This window comes from Rhincodon typus, chromosome 13, assembly GCF_021869965.1.
Source record: "Rhincodon typus isolate 14 chromosome 13, sRhiTyp1.1, whole genome shotgun sequence".
Taxonomy (NCBI): Eukaryota; Metazoa; Chordata; class Chondrichthyes; order Orectolobiformes; family Rhincodontidae; genus Rhincodon; species Rhincodon typus.
The window spans coordinates 62,116,711-62,136,360 of NC_063344.1; positions in this window are offsets into that span (position 1 = coordinate 62,116,711).

Consider the following 19,650-nt stretch of genomic DNA (forward strand, 5'->3'; position numbering starts at 1 on the left):
GTCCCCTATTGCTACTGTACTACTGTACTTTGACCCTCCCTGCTGTACAACAGAGCCAGCTGTGGTGCAACTGTCCTGGCTGGTACTATCACCGCCCCCACCAACAGGTCATCTTCTTCCCCCTTCAACAGTATCCAAAATGGTGTATTTGTTAGAGAGAAGGGGATGGACACAGGGGACTTCTGCAATGACTGTCCGAGTCTTCTCGCAGTCACCCACCTGTCTGAGCCTTGGGTTGTGATCACGTCTCCTGTCTATGATACTTTCTGCTTCTTGCATGCTCCTAAATATGTCTAGCTGCCTCTCCAACCAATCCATGCAGTCCAGCTACAACTGGGCACACTTTCCTGCATTATTAGAAACCTTTGAGTCATCTGAGTTCCCACATTCCACAGCAGAAGCATACTTCCCCACTAAATATCGCTGACTGACCCTCTATCAACAATTTAATTAAAAATAAATGTCTATTGAATTAATTTACAGCTCACTAGATGGTCCCTACTTCTCACTAAGGAATAGTAAATACTAAATACGTTATTCTGTAATGACAGTCTAGATGCTACTCTAAATCCCAGTTTTGTACTACTCTACCAATAGCATATTCTAAAACCTTATGGATATGGAAAGGTGAATGGAATTTGAAGATAAGAGATAAAAAAAAGAACCACCTGACCATTACTTACCAATCAGGAACCCTTCTGTCCAAAATGTCTCTTTTGAGCTTGTAATGTCACAAAGTGCAGCTCCCACTATACTCTCCATTTAATGGATCTAGGTAAGGCTGCTACTTGAAGCTAGGTCTAAAATGCTCCATGCTTGAGTTTTTACCTGCTCCAGGCACTGTCTCCTCCCTCTGGTCTATGTGGTTCCAGTTCCCAGCTGTTGATCATGGTAAGGCTGCTACTCGAAATTATCAGTCTTGGTGACTGTGCCAGAATCCTCCTTGGTCGCTTCTCACCAGCACTCTCTGTAAGGTTTAGGATGATGGTGGGAAAGAACAAAGGACAATCTGGAGTAAAAATAATCAAGTGGAGGAGAGCTGGCTTCAATGGAACAAGTGTAGGGCTTCATATCTAGTTCAGCGACAGTACCATCTTGCCAACATCGCCTCAAAGTGGAAGAGAGGGGACTTGTATATGGGAGTGGGAGTAAGCCAATAATGGAGTATTCTAATGTCGGTGACGATCTCTGTTTCAAGGTCATCCAAAAACCTAATCCCTTTCTTAAGCCCATTTGTTAGTTGGTATTCTTAATGCTTTCTGCTCCCCAGACGTTAACCCCCTCCAATTCAAAGTATTTGTGATAACCTTCCTGAAAGTATACTGCCTTTCAACCTCACCACTATCAAGCTCTCTCAAACCCTTTTACATTCTAAAGTCTTTGGAAACTCTTTCCTGTGAGTTCCATGCATTTCCTTCACTCTGACTTCAGTCATTCATATAGCTTTAGAAAATTCCAGTCTGGGGTGATGAGTGATATCCCTATTCTCTCTGTCTCTCTTGCTGTCTCTCTCTCTGTCTCTGCCTTATATAATGTGATCAAGCAGCTATTGTTTGACATCTATTCCCATCATTCAAAGCTGTTTACCCATGGTTCCATTTTTACCTATTGGAAAACCTCCATAATACCTCTAACACTTCCCTGCATTGTCACTTCTGGAGTACTTTATGATCTATAGTTGGCCTCCTTCTTAAGCAGTCAGCAGTCATGGAATCAGCTCTCATGTTAGCATCTCACCACCACCGCATATTGACTACTTCCCTGTTTACAGCCTTGGCATCCTGTTTGAAACTGAGCTCAGTTGTGTTTCAGATCCTTTAAGTCTTCCATTGTCTTATGCAACATTTCCTGTCTCCAACTTCAGTCACTTCACAACTGGTTTTATATCAAATGCTTGTATCATCACTTCTAGATTTAACTGTCAGTGTTAGAAGGGCAGAGTAAACTAGAACAGCACCAGAATTTATTGGGAGCAAGTGATACTCAGTGGACTTTGCATTTAAAAGCTGGATTCTTTGCCTGTGGGCGGTTTTGGATACTGGACAGAGAAAGGATTGAGAAGGAAATGGTAGAAACTAATGTTTGTGTTATCCAACTAGTGCTCCAAGGTCTTCTGTAAACACCTTTTCCAGAATAAAATCACATTTTGCCATCACTGTGCATCAGCACTGGCTCTCCATCCTCCAATGCATGTATTTCAACATCTTCCTTCTAAACAATGGATATGTCCAGGATATTTCATTTCTCTAATCTAACAACAGTCTGCAGGCAAGGATCTTGAAGACTCAGCTCCTTCGACGCAGGCCTTTCGTACATCCTTCCACTTCACCACAACATTGCAGGTAGAACATTCAACCACTTGAATACAGTCTTGGGAAGTCTTTTGGTAAATCCCTGAATTCCAACAGATTCTTGAAGCACTTATTTTTTATTCTCTTGTGTGACATGGGCATCACTAGCTGGCCAGCATTGATTGCCCATCCCTGGTTGAGTTTGAGAAGGTGGTGGTGAGCTGCCTTCTTGAACCGCTGCAGTCCATGAGCTGTAGGTAGACCCATGCTGCCCTTAGGGAAGGAATTCTGGAATTTTGACCCAGCTACAGTAAAGGAACGGAGATATATTACCAAGTTAGCATAGTGAGTGGCTTAGAGGGGAACTTGCAAGGGGTGGTGTTCCCATGTATCCACTGACCTTGTCCTTCTAGATGGCAGTGGTCATGGGTTTGGAAGGTACTTTTTATGGGTCTTGAATGAATTTCCACAGTGCATCTTGTAGATAGTACACATTGCTACTACTGAGTGTCGATAATGGAGGGAGCGGGTGTTTGTGAATATGGTGCCAATCAAGAGTGCTGCTTTGTCCTGGATGGTGTCATGCTTCTTAAGTTTTGTTGAAGCTGCTTGCACCAAGCCAGTGGGGAGTATTCCATCACACTTCTGTCTTGTGCCTTGTTGGCAATAAACAGTCTTTGGGAAGTCAGGCGGTGAGTTACTGGCAGTAGTATTCCTAGTCTCTGACCTACTCTTGTAGCCAAATTTATATGGCGAGTCCAGTTGAGTTTCTGATCAATGATAACCTCTAGGATGTTGATAACTGGGGAATTCAGTAATGATAATATCATTGAATATGAGAAGATAGTGGTTAAATTGTCTTTTACAGGAGACGATCATTGCCCAGCATTTGTGTGGTATGAATGTTACTTGCCACTTGTCACATTATCATAGAATCATAGAATTCCTACAGTGTGGAAACAGGCCCTTCAGCCCAACAAGTCCACACTGACCCTTGGAGCATCCCACCCAGAACATTAAGCTTGGATATTGTCCAGATCTTGTTGCATTTGAACATGGATGCTGCTCCGGTATCTGAAGAATTGTGAATGGTGCTGCACATTGTGCAATCAATGGTGAACATCCCCACTTCTGACCTTATGATGGAGGGAAGGTCATTGATGAAGTAGCTGAATTTGATTGCACTAGGACACTATCCTGAAGAACTCCTGCAGAGATGTTCTGGAGCTGAGATGACTGAACTTCTTCTTATGTGACAGCCATCTTCCTATGTGCCAGGTATGACTCCAACCAGTGGCGAGCTTGTCCCCTGATTCTCATTGATTCCAGTTTTGTTAGGGCTCTTTGATGCCACACTCAGTTGAATGCAGCCTTGATATCAAGGGCTGTGACTCTCACCTCACCTCTGGAATTCAGCTCTTTTGTCCATGTTTGAACCAAGGCTGTAATGAGATCAGGAGCTGAGTGGCTCTGGCAGAACCCAAACTGGGCGTCACTGAGCAGGTTATTGCTGAGCAGGTGCTCCTTGATAGCACTGATGATGACACCTTCCATCACTTTACTGATGATTGAGAGTAGACTGATGGGGCGGTAATTGGCTGAGTTGAAGTTGATTTTTAAGCACAGGGCAATTTTCCACATTGTCGGAAAGATATCAGTGTTGTAACTGTATTGAAACAGCGTGGCTAGGGGAACAGCAAATTATGGAGCACAAGTCTTCAGTACTATTGCCGGAATGTTGTCAGAGCCTGTAGCCTTTGCAGTACCCAGTGTCTCCAACCGTTTCTTGATATCACGTGGAGTGAATCGAATTGGCTGAAGACTGGTATCTGTAATGCTGGGGACCACTGGAGGAGGCCGAGACAGATCATCCGCTCGGCACTTTTAGCTGAAGATTGCTGCGAATGCTTCAGCCTTATCTTTTGCACTGATGTACTGGGCTCTTCATCATTGAGAATGGGAATATTTTTGGAGTCTCCTCCTCCAGTGAGTTGTTTAATTGTCCACCACCATTCATGACTGGGTGTGGCAGGATTATGTAACTTAGTTGTGGGATTGCTTAACTCTGTCAATCCCTTAAAAACCGAAAAAACTGCAGATGCTGTAAATCAGGAACAAAAACAGAAGTTGCTGGAAAAACTCAGCAGGTCTGGCAGCATCTGTGAAGAAAAATGCAGAGTTAATGTTTTGGGCCCAGTAACCTTTCCTCAGAACTGCAGTATCCAGTGCATCTGCTGAGCTTTTCCAGCAATTTCAGTTTTGGTGTCTATCTATCCCTTTACTCCTTATGCTGTTCGGCATGCAAGTAAACTGTTTTGTATCTTCACAAGGTTGACACCTTATTTCTAGCTATGCCTGGTGCTGTTCTTGGCATGCCCTCCTGCACTGTCCATTTAACAAAGGTTGATCCCCTGGCTTGATTGTGGCTGAGCGGGGAAAATGCCGGGCCATGAAGTTGCAGATTATATTGAAGTACAATTCTGCTGCTGTTAATGGCCCACAGTGCCTCATGTATGCCCTGTCTTGAGTTGCTAAATTTAGCACAGTCATAGTCCCACACAACATGGTGGAGGGTACACTCAATGTGAACACAGTTCTTCATCTCCGCAAGGACTGTGAAGTGATCACTCTTACTGATACCGTCAATGAGAAATGCACCTGCAGGTGGCAGATTAGTAAGGATGAGGTCAAGTATGTTTTTCCCTCCTGTTGGTTCCTTCACCAGCTGCTGCAGACCAGTCTAGCAACTATGTCCTTTAGGACCCAACCAGCTCGATCAGCAATGCTGCTGCTGAGCCACTCTTGGTGGTGGACACTTAAGAGTACATTTTGCACCCTTGCCACCCTTAGTGTTTTCTCTAAGTGTTGTTCAACATGGGGGAGTGCTGATTCATCAGCTGAGGGAGGACAGTATCTGGCAATCAGCAGGAGGTTTCCTTGCCCATGTTCAACTTTTTAAATTCATTCATGGGATTTAGGCATCGCTGGCAAGGTCAGCATTTTAATGCCTATCCTTAATTGCCCAGAAGGCAGTCAAGAGTCAAGCACATTGCTGTAGGTCTGGAATAATATACAGGCCAGACCAGGTAAGGATGACAGTTTCCTTCTCTAAAGGACATTCGTGAACCAGGTGTTTTAATTTTAACCATGACAATGGCTTCATGGTCACCATTAGACTCTTAATTCCAGATTTGTCATTGAATTCAAATTTCACCATCTGCCAGGAAGGTTTTGAACCCCGATCCCCAGAACATTACCAGGGTCCCTAGACTCACAGTCTAATGATAAGACCACTAGGCAATCACCTCCTGATGCCATGAGACTTCATGGGGCCAAGAGTCAATGTTAAGGACTCCCTATTGAATGTATACCACTGTGCTGCCACCTCTGCTGGGTCAGTCCTGACAGTGATGGTGGTGTCTGAACCATTGTAAAGTTTGTTCTGACACTAAACAAAATGGAAGATTTCAGGGGAAACAGAAGTCTACCTCATTCTGTGCTCTGCTTGTATTCACTTCAGGCACTTACAGTTGTATTATTGCCCAGATCTCAGAAAGGTACCATACCTTTATGACAATTAGATGGCATCATGATTGCTGATGCTCCAGGATAACAGATCTCAATCTTAGGCTTTGTTATTCAGTCAACATTCAGTCAGTTGGAGAAACAGCCAATTGTCAGAAAGTTCAGTTAATCAGCCATTTAAACATGTATACAATATAATAGTATTCTCTGTAAGGATATAACCCAGACTGTGATATATTAGTGTATGTAGTTAGTTGTATATTGGTCTCAATAAAAATCCAACACTCTATGGTATGTGTCATGTGGGCTCTCATTTGGAAAACCACATCACATCACAGTGATGGCCATTACAACAATTGAGTACAAATAAACTCAAAAGCTGATGACAGTTAGTTGGCACTGAAGGTTGAAAAGGAGATAACAGCATTGCAGTTGCAAACAGCTTTTCCTATTTACTATTCATCATCATTTCCTGTCCACGTTCAGAGCTCTACTGAAGTAAGAAACCCTTGTGAATATTCTGTCTTCAAAGAACAAGAGAGGCCACAACTGATCTGATTTTTAAGAAGTATTTTTAGAAGTATAGAAGGGCAGCTCCAATCTCAGAAAATGATCCAAGAACAGAATATTAGAAAAAAAAAACTGAAACAAAGTTTTTGTACATTTAAAAAGGATGTCGAGATGTCAGTCAAATCTGCCATCTTAGAATCACAGAATTAGAGAATCATACAGCATAGACGAGACTCTTCAGCCCATCGTGCCTGTAACTTGCTTCTTGTAAATGAAAATAAATCCACGTGTGATGCTACCTTCTCTTTTTTGGTGCAGGCATAACTCACAGACACAAGGCTGCTACATTTAAAGTAGCAACTTTTACAGCAGCAGAAGGAGAGGAACAAAACAACAGCCGCGTACATAAAATAAAAGAACTGTTACATGATAATAGATTCTCTTTGCATCTTTATAATTCTTAGCACATAAAGTGGCATAATAACGATGGAATTCAAACGTCTGAACACAGATTGGCGCTCTAGTGACATCCTGTTCAAATTTCAGTTATTCAAAGAAAGAATGAATCTTTGCTTCATTGGTCAGCAGATAATTGATAATCAAAGACAGGTTATCAATTTCTTAGCACTTTGGAAAGCAAAGGATTGAGATCAATTAAATCTTCTGATATTTTGAGTGACTGCAAAGAGCCTGACAAAATCTTCCAGTTTATAGAAGATCAGCTTAAGATCAAAGTCAACTTGAGGATTCATAAGCTTGAGTTCATATCATACCGGCAACAGCCAGGTGAAAATATTGACCAATACGCCTCTATGCCTAGCAAATCTTTCATAAAAGCATGTTTGGACAAACTTAAACATTATATACCACCGGTGTTCTGTGGAAGAAGGACATAAGTTAAAAAAAACTTATAGTAAAATAACAGCATCTCCAGGAGCTTGACTCTGCAGTAACTATTGCAGCCAGCAATAGGCTCAGCAAAACGTCCAGATCTTGTACAAGATGTGGATTTTCTCACTCACCAAAACAGTGTCCAGCATTTTGTGACTGTGTAATCTATGTTCTACAGCAGGACGTTGAACTAAAATATGGAGGATGTCCAATCACCCAGAGAAACCCAAAGTGCAACACTCCAATGCTCCACAGCTGCATATGAAGAAGAGCCAATGTGAAAAATGTTTTCAAAGTTCCATCCATGGCACACAAACACGTCATTGAAGTCCACATAGTATTTGCAACATTTGAGCCTGCAGATCCCAATCAAACAGTACATGTGGTCAATTTGACATATCATTGGACACCAGCAGAAAAGCTGAAAATTTTACTTCCATTCAAGTAATATATCCCAAAAAGAATGAACAATATGCACTATATGCCAGGATTGACACACTGGTGCAACTGCAAATATCATTCCTTTACTAGTCTTACATATGGTGTACTCAAGAAAGTAGCATAATGGTGTAGTGATGCAGTTCCCACGTGATAAACTAACTGCTCACAGCAGGTCTGACCTCCCATGCATTGCATTATCTGTCTTAAGTGTCAATACACTTCTTGAGATGGATACCAGAAACCTTTTACATTACTCTGACTTTGTTCTACCAACATGCACGCATCTATGTATCAATGTGAACTACAAGGTAAAGAATTGGTCAATTCCAACACCAGAGATTGCAGACTGTTCAACATTGAGTCTGTTCAATATTATAATCCCAGCAAGACTACCACATTGGAAGAAGATGCATCCCAGAAAGGCCTCAGAGCATATCACAGGATTTACAATGTTACAATGCATAACACTTACAATAGCTACCTATTACAGGATGACAAGTCGATGATTGGTTCCAAAATCCTGGCACAGTTCGGGCAGATTACTTCAACATAGAAAAGGACATTCTTAGTTTGGTTTTTTGGAACCAGAAGTTCCACAAAGAGCTATTCAGCAAGCATTTCATTATGTATAACAACCAGAAAACAGTGAAAATGATCAGTCAAAAAATTCTCACAAGTTCACCTCCACAATTACAATTACTTGTGAAAATCCAAGGGTGTGATTTTGAAGTACAGTAGAAACCAGGATCACAAATGATGATTCCTGATGATCTTAGTAGATTTCAAAATCTAGCTAAGAACAAAGATATTCCTGTACACCTACACATGGATATTGTGGAATGTGAGTTTGAAGATAGTCTCCACTTTGATGTCATTCATTTTGGTCATAGCCAAGCAGCCCAGATTCAGCAAGCTACATTTGACGATGTCCAAATGGAACTGCCCACGATGATCATCATCAGAGAGTGGCCTGAACACATTCAAAATGGTCCCTAACCAAATACATTTTTCCTTGTCTTTCAGAGAAAAATTAGGACTTTCCAAGAATGTAATTTTCAAAGGCAAAGAAGAGTTTTTCTCAACCAGCTCCACCTTAAGGTTTGCTAGTCCATATACACATACGTCACACGAGCACAGGATAAACCAAGAGATTCGTACATGAATCTGTCTATTGGCCTGGCATCAATAAGGGCATTGATCAACTGTTCAAGTTGGGTGAAACATATCAGCACCATCAACATTAACAACGAAGAGAGTCTTTTGTTCGCCACATGAGACTCTGTTGAGCCATGGGGCAGGATTGCGATTGATATTTTCCATGTTCAAGAGTATGACTACATCCAAGAGATTGCCTATTTCACCAAAATCCCTCTTATGTGATAGTCAAGGATACCATCAAGGCAACAGTTGTTGATGCACCAACCAGCATATTCAATATGTTCAATGTTCCACAACAAGTTGTGTCTGACTAAGGTCCTTAGTACACCCTTTCAAGACATGTGCAGGAAATTGGGCATTCAACATATCACCTCGTAGCCTCACTATCTTCAATTGAATGGTCTCATAGAATCATGCAGTAAAGTCCATGCAAATCTCCTTGTCAAGGTTTTAACTAGTGTTCCCTCTAATTTTCTTACTGGCTATTTGAGCCTCCCATATCCGTGTGCGGCAGAAGTCAATGCTGTGATTGATGTACCAATCAGCTTAGAGGGAACATTAGTTTTCAGATGTTAAATCCATGTGTTACTTCTTGAGGAATTGGTTGACCTTTACCAGCAGCTCTAATGTTTTGAAGACACATCCATGCAGTCCTTCCATCACTCACACTCACTACCTCACCACTTGTTCAAAATGCATTGTCGGTCAGAAAGAAGAAAATGGTACAAGAGCATGATCAATAAGCATTCAGACAGTTATCCCCACTTAGGACCAAGCATCAGGATCAATATTCCATACTAATACATGTGTTCATGGAAATATGTTATGATGTCTTGTCCAACCTAGGTGATATGACATTGTCACAAACAATGGTCAGATCCTACAGTGGATCAAACAACACAACCAAGCTGTATTGACCAAATGTCCGTCATATAAGATGACTGTGGTACTGAACGCATCATACCAGACAAGAACCGTACATCCACAATGCATAATACACATCTATTCACAATCATAGAAAGCACACCACACAGTTGAATCATGATAATTGTATAAAGACTAGGTGTGAGTTGTACATTTACCAAAGCATTATCTTAAAGTATAAGGTATTGTGTTGATACCCACCCATAGATATATCTTTCAGAGCAAGTTTCCTATTCTTCAAAAGATAAAGAGGGCATGTTAGATAATTATACAGATCTAAAAAAGGCACCGTACCTTTTAGACAGTTAAATGACATCACAGCACTTAATACTTTAAGATGAGAGGTCTCCATCTTACTCTTTGTCTTTCAGTCAGTTACCCAACCAGTCAACTATCTAGGTAATATAATAGTGATTTAGGTAAGCACATAACCCAGATTGTATATGTAAGTCTGAGATGTGTACACATCAGTGTATATAGTTGTTAATAAACTTCCAGATAACTGTCTCAACAAGACCTGACTCTCTGTGGTATATGTTATGTGGACACACCCTTATGTGGACATGCATATAGAAAACTAGAAACACATCACATAGCAGGGAACAAAATCACCTACACTAGTTTCAAATAAGGGGAGTTGAATGCTGCCTTATGTGATTAGACATAGGAACAGGAGTAGGACATTCAGCCCCTCGAGCCGGTACAAACTGCCAAATGTGATGTCAAAATTGCATTTCACTTGCATCAGTTCACACCTGGAGTGCTGGCTATGATAGTAGATGCATACGAAACACACAAATATAGATAGCAGAGGGAGGTAATGTGTGATGCAGACAGTTCATCAAAATGGAACAATCCCTATCTTTTGCCCAATGAAGTAAATGTAGCTCAATAATGGTCCTTGCATTTTCTCCCTGATGTCATCTGTATTATTTTCTGGTAATTCAAGTTTGAGAAAGGTGTGAAATTGTTGCCTAACCCCGAAGGAAATGTTACACAGCCTTATAATTGGTCTGGTTCCATTTGCAGAGATGCAAATTGCTGAGAACTCATTGTGATCCTTGAAGAGCTGAGTCATGTAGCCAGCTTTTTTTTCCTCTCACTTCATCAAAATTCATTGAGATCTCATTGGCTAGCTCCTGCTGTGTGCCCTCACGTTACGTCATTCCAGGAACCATTTTCCACACCTGCATTTCCTACCGACGATTGTTGAAGGACTATTCAACTGTTTCTGGTGGCACAGTTTGTCCTTACACCCCCACAAAAGGTACCTACAAGCAGTTTCATTCAATAGCAAATGGTAGTGGTACCTCTTCCCAGCCTAGGGTCACTGAGGCCATTTGCTGCACTCCAAATGCTATCTTTGTGTGATTCAACCAACTCGACACAAACTGGGTGTGGAAGCTTGCAACCTTCTTCATGATCTGTTGGAGGACTTTAATATTGATTCAAAACTGATAGGTAACTCCAAAGTAGATTCCCTGGGATGCTGATAGTATATGGTAGGGGTCAAGATTGAGGCCAGGGTCAGCCTGTACTTGGGAATAAGAACTTACTGTCCTTGTCATTTAAAGAAACAGATGAATCACCTAATGAACAACTGGTCAGATACACCAGTGTGTGAATATAACAAACAGAATGACCCACAGGTATGGAATAAAGTCTATTTCTTTTTATTATTCAGTACTTTTTTTATTGTAGACTGAATTTGGAAAAGGACTGTTTTAGATGTCAAGGTTTGCTACACATTTTAAAAACAAGTTACCTGACACTCATTGTATGTGTTATATATACAGCTTCAGTCCATTTCACTGCAGTTAACACAGTAGGGGAAGGGTCTAGTTACAGATGAGTTGGAATCACAAGCAGTTAATTGGTCTGTGGGTTAGTGACGAGTTATCAATGACAAAGGCTTCCTGCCTGACAACAACGAGGTGATTGGCTCCCAAGTAGTTGTACAGCTTTGGGTTGTGAATGTTCACCCCTGAAGCCATCCCATCTCTGGAGGAGTAGAAGCTGTTATTGTTCTTTAATTTAAAAAAAACACCTCTAGCCTAAAGTTGCTATAAGATGTGACTTGTTAATTTCACAAATCAGAGAACTTTGTAATTGTAGACCAGTCACCCTGTGCCTCCTGCAAACATGTGAAAATCCTTTAAAACGCAAGATTGAGAAGCAAAGTTCCAATGAGCAAAAGGATCATTTCAGTAAACTTTGTGGACAAGGGCCACTGAACTGCCTTCCTGGCCTTTCTCTCTGCCCAGAACACCCAGGCATATTTTGTGTCTGTCTGTATGTGCGAGTGGAAGGAAAGTTTATAAGTGGGTTGGAGAATTAACTAGTAGACTTATATGTCAATTGTTCATAATTGTTTATCTGTAGTTAGAGTCTATTCATTTGTAATAAATACTAATTGTAAAAGTATAGAAACCTGGACTCTGTTTTCTGTCAACCTGGGTCTGAAGGATGAATAAATTGGGGAATACTGCACACTTTTTAAAACCTATAACTGTTGTGACAATTGTGAATCACAGGGCTTGATTTCCAGTACGATACCCTGGTGAGATGTAACAACAGTTTAGTATTAACGTTCATCAAAACAAATCACTGTGGAGGCTGGAAACTGAATTACATGTAACATCAAATAAATCTCAAACATTTAGAGACCAGAAGGAGATAACTGGTTTGGTCAAATGTGAAGCTTTGGGGAGGTGGATGCGTTAATTGAGTTTGGCTGTGGATCACGCAACATAATAATGTGTTGTTGTGCTTCATCTGCACAGAAGGGGAATGAGTTGTTTGGAAGATGATTTGGTTACATGACGTGCATTTAAGTCTGCTGGGTTCAAGTGCATCAGGCTCATAAATGTAGACTAATTAATTGTTATGATCTTTCATGCTAATCATGATGAATCATTCTGGAAACTCACTGTTAATGCCTCAGAATTGACTGCAACAGGGCATAGAAATGCTAACATCACGGGGCAGACAAGTGGTAGCTGAAAATTAATACAGAAAGAGTGAGGTGTTGCATTTAGTCAGAGGGATAGGAAGAGGCAATATATACCTAAATGGCACAATTCTATGTGTGTTCAGGAACAGAGGGGCCTTGATGTTCTTATGCATGAATCTCTGAATGTGACAGATCACATTAAAAGTCTAGTTAACAAAGCTTATGGGATATTTGGCTTCATAAATAGAGGTACTGAGTAACAAAATAATTAAGCAGTGCATTTATAAAGATCTGGTTAGACAGCAACAACAAGATTACAGTGTCCAATTCTGGTCATTTTAAGAAGGAGGTGTAGATTCTTGAGGGGGTGCAAAGGAAATTTATCAGAATGTTTCCATGGATAATGGAACCCAACTACAAGAAGTTGGGGTTATCCTTGGAGAAAAGGAGATGGAGAGGAGATTCTATCAAGGTACACAGAATTAGATAAGGTGGATAAAACAAAGTGGTTCCCATTAGCTGAGAACACAAAGATGAAGGGACACGGATTTCATGTTTTGGCCAAGAGAGAGTCAGGAATAAACTCACTATGTAGGAGGGTGGTAGTAGTGGCAATAATTGATCATTTCAAATGGAAATTGGATAGACAATTCAAAAAGATAAACTTTCAGAGCTACTGGGAAATGAGTCTGTTTGGATTGTTGTACAGAACGCTGGCACAGATAGACTGAGCAGTATCCTTCAGTATAATAACACTCTGACTGTCAAGGTATTTGATTTCTACCATCAAGGAATTTTCAGATTTCTCTGCTATCGCACCAACAACTCAACTGCAATAATCTCTCTTCACATGACCTACCTTTCAGGGGGAGGAGGGTGAGAGGAGTTGGGCCTCCTAGGGGGTACTTATCCTGAACTCTGAGTTTGAAAATAGTCTAAGGGTAGGATCACAGCAAAGTCAGAAGCTGGTCAGTTGTTGAGCAGCTACTTCTAGCAATTATGATTAAACTCCAGGTAATGTTGTAAATGTAAATTTCTAAACTAGCACAGGGAAAGTGAGAATTTATAAGAACAGCAGGGGGCAGATAAAATAGTGAGTAAAGGGAAAGAGTTGATACTTTCTACACATTTCCAATTTATAGTTAATGGTAAATTAAAGTAAGTAAAGCTAAAGTATGTAAAGTGACTTAAAAGTGAGGCCAATGGACCCTTAAAGGAATGTAGTAAGAACTAAACCTATGGCTCTCTAGGTGGCCCTGCTGTAGAGGAAGAGAGGAACTAGAGCAGAAAGGCAGGACTTTTGTCATTTATATAAATGATTTGGATGTGAACATAAGAGGTATGGTTAGTAAATATGCAGTTGACACCAAAATTGGAGGTGTAGTGAACAGCAAAGAAGGTTACTTCAGAGTACAACTGGACATTGATCAGGTGGGCCAATGGGCTGAGGAGTGGCAGATGGAGTTTAATTTAGATAAATGTGAGGTGCTGCATTTTCAAAAGGCAAATTAGGGCAGGACTCATATACTTAATGCTAAGATCCTGGGGAGTGTTGCTAAACCTTGGAGTGCAGATTCATAGTTCCTTGAAAGTGGAGTCGCAGATAGGCAGGATAGCGAAGAAGGTGTTTGGTACGCTGCCTTTATTGGTCAGTGGATTGAGTATAGGAGTTGGGAGGTCATGTTGTGCTGTAGAGGACATTGGTTAGGCCACTTTTGAAAAACTGTATCCAATTTTGGTCTCCCTGCTGTAGGAAGAATGTTGTGAAACAGGAAAGAGTTCAGAAAAGATTTACAAGGATGTTGCCAGGGTTGAAGGGTTTGAGCTGTAGGGAGAGGCTGAATAGGCTGGGGCTATTTTTCCTGGAGTGTGGGAGGCTGAGGGGTGTCCTTAGAGAGGTTTATAAAATCATGAGGGGCATGCATAGGGTGAATAGCCAAGGTCTTTTCCTTGGGGTTGGGGAGTCCAAAACTAGAGGGTATAGGTTTAAGTTGAGAGGGGAATGATTTAAAAGGGATCTGAGGGGAAACTTTTTCAAACAGACGGTGGTGCATATATGGAATGACCTGCCAGAGGATGTGGTGGAGGTTGGTACAATTACAACATTTAAAAGGCATCTGGATAGGTATATCAATAGGAAGCGTTTAGAGAAATAGGGGCCAAAAGCTGGCAAATGGGACTAGATTAATTTAGGGTATCTGGTCAGTATGGATGAGTTGGACTGAAGTTCTCTTGCCATGCTGTACAACTCTGTGACTTCATGGCTCTGTGGCTGACCGGGAATCTTTTGTAAGGGAACAGACAGGCAGTTCTGAAGTTATCTAACTCCAGGATGTTTTGTTACCTCCCCAGTGCTGGAGACAAGGAAGTCCCAGAGCAGCTGAGGACAGCTGGGAAGGGTGAACAGCCCATGGTTGTGGTCCTCCTTGACACTAACAACATAGGCAAGAAGAGGGATGCACATGCTATTAAAGGGAAAATGATGATGTGGCTAGGAAATTGGTGGAAGGAGACCAAGCAAAGAGTGATGGTTATTTTCTTTCACACTGGGGGAGCTGCTGGAAGACCACTGCTGTTTTCCAAACTCATGTAAACACTGGTGAATGGTTTGTTGGGATCTGGATAAGAGTGAGCCACTACAGGACTTATTGGTCATGGAAGGCATATTCATAATTTGGAAAAGCTGGTTGATTATCAACCTGCAAATCTTTTCAATACACCTTCTACTAAGAGCAGGAAAGTTTCTTGTGGCAACCACAATAGTGTCTCCATCTTAAAGAAATAACTACAGAAGTTTGTCTTGCCACAAAGAGTACTGAAGAGTTTCCTGGATGTTATTAAGAAAGGAATAAATGGTTTATTGGGTGTTATTTTTTAGGAATCATTCATGGATTGTGAGCATCACGAGCTGTGTCAGCACTTATTGCTTGTCTCTATTGCTCTCTGCCTTCTTGAGTTGCTGCAGTCCATTGGTGGAGGCACACTTACAGTACTGTTCCAGAAGGGCATTCTAGGATTTTAATCAACAATGGTGATGTCTGGGCTTGGAGGGGAACTTGCAGATTGTGGTGTTATGTATTTTCTGTCCAGTTCTTCTCAGTGGGCGGGGTTGTGTTTTTTTTTTCCAACTTGTGGTCAGAGTAGCCATGACGAATTGATGCTAACTCAAACCTTTTGCAATTTGCATGTAGTAAATAAAGATGCCACTGTGGGTTAGTAGTGAAGATGTTATCTGTGGTGCTGTTTTAACCTGGATAGTGTTGAGCTTCTTCAGCAATATTGGAGCTACATTCATCCAGACAAGTAGACTGTTTTCGATTACACTGAACCATAGAATCATAGAATCCCTACAGTGTGGGAGCAGGCCAGTCGGCCTATTGAATCCACATTGACCCTCTGAAGAGCACCCCACCCAGACGCACCCCCCACCCCTATCCCTGGGACCCTGCATTTACTATGGCTAACCCACCTAGCCTGCATATCCCTGGACACTACAGAGCAATTTAGCATGGTCAATCTGCCTAACCTGCATATTTTTGGACTGTGGGAGGAAACCGGAGCACCGGGAGGGAATCCATGTAGACACGGTAGAATGGGCAAGCTCCATACAAACAGTCACCCAAGGCTGGAATTAAACCTGGATCCTTGGTGCTATGAGGCAGCAGTGCTAACCACTGAGTCACTGCGTCACCCGGTGCTAACCACTGAGCTGCTGTGCCAAGACTTGTGCCTTGTAGATAATGGACTGGCTTTGAGGACTCAGGAGGTAAGTTATTTGCTGCAGAATTGTTGTAGTATTTATGTGATAGTTTCAGTTCACTTCCTGGTCATTGGTAGTACCCAAGATGTTGATACTGGGGGGATCGAATGAAAATTCTAGTGCCATTGAATGTCAAGAGGTAATGGTAATGTTTGTGATCTGTTATTGCCTGGCCTTTGTGTTGTGCAAATGTTAATTGCCAATTTTCAGCCCAAACCTGAACGTTATCCAGGTCTCGCTGCATTTGGATACAGACTGTTTCAATATCTGAGTAGTTGTGAATGGTGCTGAATATTCTGCAGTCATCAGTGAACATCCACCACCACTGACCATAAAGAGTAGGCCCTTTGATGAAGTAACTATGGATTGTTGAGCTTTGGATTCTATTCTGAGGAACTTCTGCAGTGATATCCTGGGACTGAGATGTTTGCTGCACAACCATTCTCCTTTCTGCTAGGTATGGATCCAACCAGCAGATATTTTCCCCCTTGATTCCCAATGACACCAGTTTTGCTACAGTCCCTGATGCCACACTGGGACAAATGCCACCGTGATGACAAGGACTGTCACGCTCACTTCCCTTCTAAGTTTAGTTATTTTCTCCATGATTGGATCAAGGCTGTAATGAGGTCTGAACCCAAACTGAGCTGGTTACTGTTGAATAAGTTGTGCTGTATAGCACAGTCCATGACATCTTTTATCAATATCTTGATGATTGACAGACTAAGTTATAGATTGCGTTGGGGCACAATTCAACTACTGTTGATGGGCCGCAGCCCCTTCAGGGATGTCTTGAGTTTCTAGAACTGTTTGAAGTCTATCCATTTAGCACAGTAATAGTACCACACAACACAATGTACGGTATTATCAATGTGAAGCAAGATTCCATCTCCACAAGGACTGTGTGGTGGTCACTCTTACACATACTATTTTGGACAGCTCCATCTGTGCCAGGCAGATTGGTGATGCTGGAGCCAGGTATGTTCTTCCCTCTTGTTGGTTCCCTTTCCACATGCTGCAGACCCAGGCTAGCAACAATATTTTTCTTAGGACTAAATCAGAAATCGCTGGAAAAGCTCAGCAGGTCTGGCAGCATCTGTGGAGAGAAATCATAGTTACCATTTCGGGTCAAGTGACCCTTCCTCAGAATTTATCTTTTGGGACTGGCCAGCCTAGTCAGGGGTAGTACTACCAAGCTATGTGTAATAAACATTAGTGATAAACATTTAAGTCCTCCACTCAGAGTACATTCTTTCCACTTTCACAGCTTCTTACAAATGGAGGAGTACTGATGCGCTAGTCGGGGGTGGGGGAGTGTTGGGAGTGGAGTCAATAGGTTGTGGTCAGCAAGTGGTTTCTTTTCCCATATTTGACCTGACTTCATGGGGATCTGATACAATGTTGAGGATTCCTAGGGCAACTCCTTCATCAGTGTATACCTATGTGCTGTAACTTCTGATGGGTCTGTCCTGTTAGAAGGATAGGCTGTACCCAAGGATGTTGATGGTGGTGTCTCAAACATTGTGTGTAAGATACAATTCTATAAGCATGAATGTCAGGCTGTTGCTTGACTAATCTGTTGGACAACTCTCCCAGTTTGCCACAAGCCCCAGACATTAGTGAAGAGGACTTTGCGGGTTCAACAGAACTGTGCTTTATGTTGTCATTTCTAGCGCCTGGGTCAAAGTTGGGTGATCCATGTAGTTTAATTCCTTTTACCCAATTTTGAAGTAGAAGGATACAACAGGGTGTCTTGCTAGGCCATATTCAGAGGACATTTAAAGTCAACCACATTGCTGTGAGCCTGGAGTCATATGCGAACAAGACCAGGTAAGTATGGTTGATCTTCCTTCCATTTAGAGACTGGAATGAACCAGTTGGCAGGTGTTAATGACAGAGGAGTGAACAGTTTGGGAGAATTGTCAATGAGAGGAGTGAAGGGTATGGTGGATGTTAGTAAGAAGGGGTTGAATAGCTCGAGTATATTAGTGTCATAGAATCATAGAGATATACAGCAGGGAAATGGATGCTTTGGTCCAACTTGTCCATGCTGATCAGATTTCCTAAATAAATCTAATCCCATTTGCCAGCATTGGGCCCACATCCCTGAAACCCCTTCCTATTCATATACCTATCCAGATTCCTTATAAATGTTGTTATTGTACAGCCACTACCACTTCCTCTGGCAGCTCATTCAATACACACACCATTGACTGCGTGAAAAAGTTACCCTTTAGATCCTTTTTAAATCTTTCTCCTCTCACCTTGAACCTATGCCCTCTAATTTTGGACTCCCCCACCCTGGGGAAAAGACCTTGCCTATTTGTCCATTCACCCTATCCATGTCCCTCATGATTTTATAAACATCTATATGGTCACCCCTCAGCCTCCGACACTCCAGGAAAAATAGCCACAGCCTAGTCAGCCTCTCCCAATAGCTCAAACCCTCCGACCCTGGCAACATCCTTGTAAATCTTTTTTGAACCCTTTCAAGTTTCACAACATCCTCCCTATAGCAGGGAGACCAGAACTGCATGTGGTTTTCCAAAAGTGGCCCAACCAATATCCTGTACAGCTGCAATGAGAGTGGAGTCGATAATGTGGGGCTGTTAATGTGATTGGAGGTGAATGGTTTCTTGGATATTGATGAGAGAGGAGTGAATGATTTGAAAGGTGAGAGGGGACTGGTTGAATAGTTTGAGGGGTGTTAATGAGAGGGAAGTGAATGTTCCAGTGAGTGAGGTGGGGGGAGAATGTTATTAATGAAGGACGAGTGAATGTTCTGGAGGAGGTGTGTTAATGAGGGAGGAGTGAATGTTCAGGGGTGGGGGTTGGTGTTATTGATGAGGGAGGAGTGAATGTTCTGGAGGAGTGTGTTAACGAAGGAGAAATGAATGTTCTAGGGCAAGGGGTTGTCAATGAGGGAGGAATGAGTGGATGGGGAGTGTTATTATCAACAGAAGAGTCAATATTGTGCTGAAGGGGTTGTTATTGAGGGAGCACAGATTGTTCTAGTTTGGGGGCTGCTAAGGAGGGAGGAGTGAATAGATTGTGGGGGTGTGGTGTTAAAGAGGGAGGAGTGAGTGAATGGTTTGGAGGGTGTTAATGACGGAGGAGTGAATGGGCCAGGGGAGGGGAGGACTTAATGACGGAGGAGTGAATGAATGGTTTGGAGGGTGTTAATGAGGGAGGAGTGA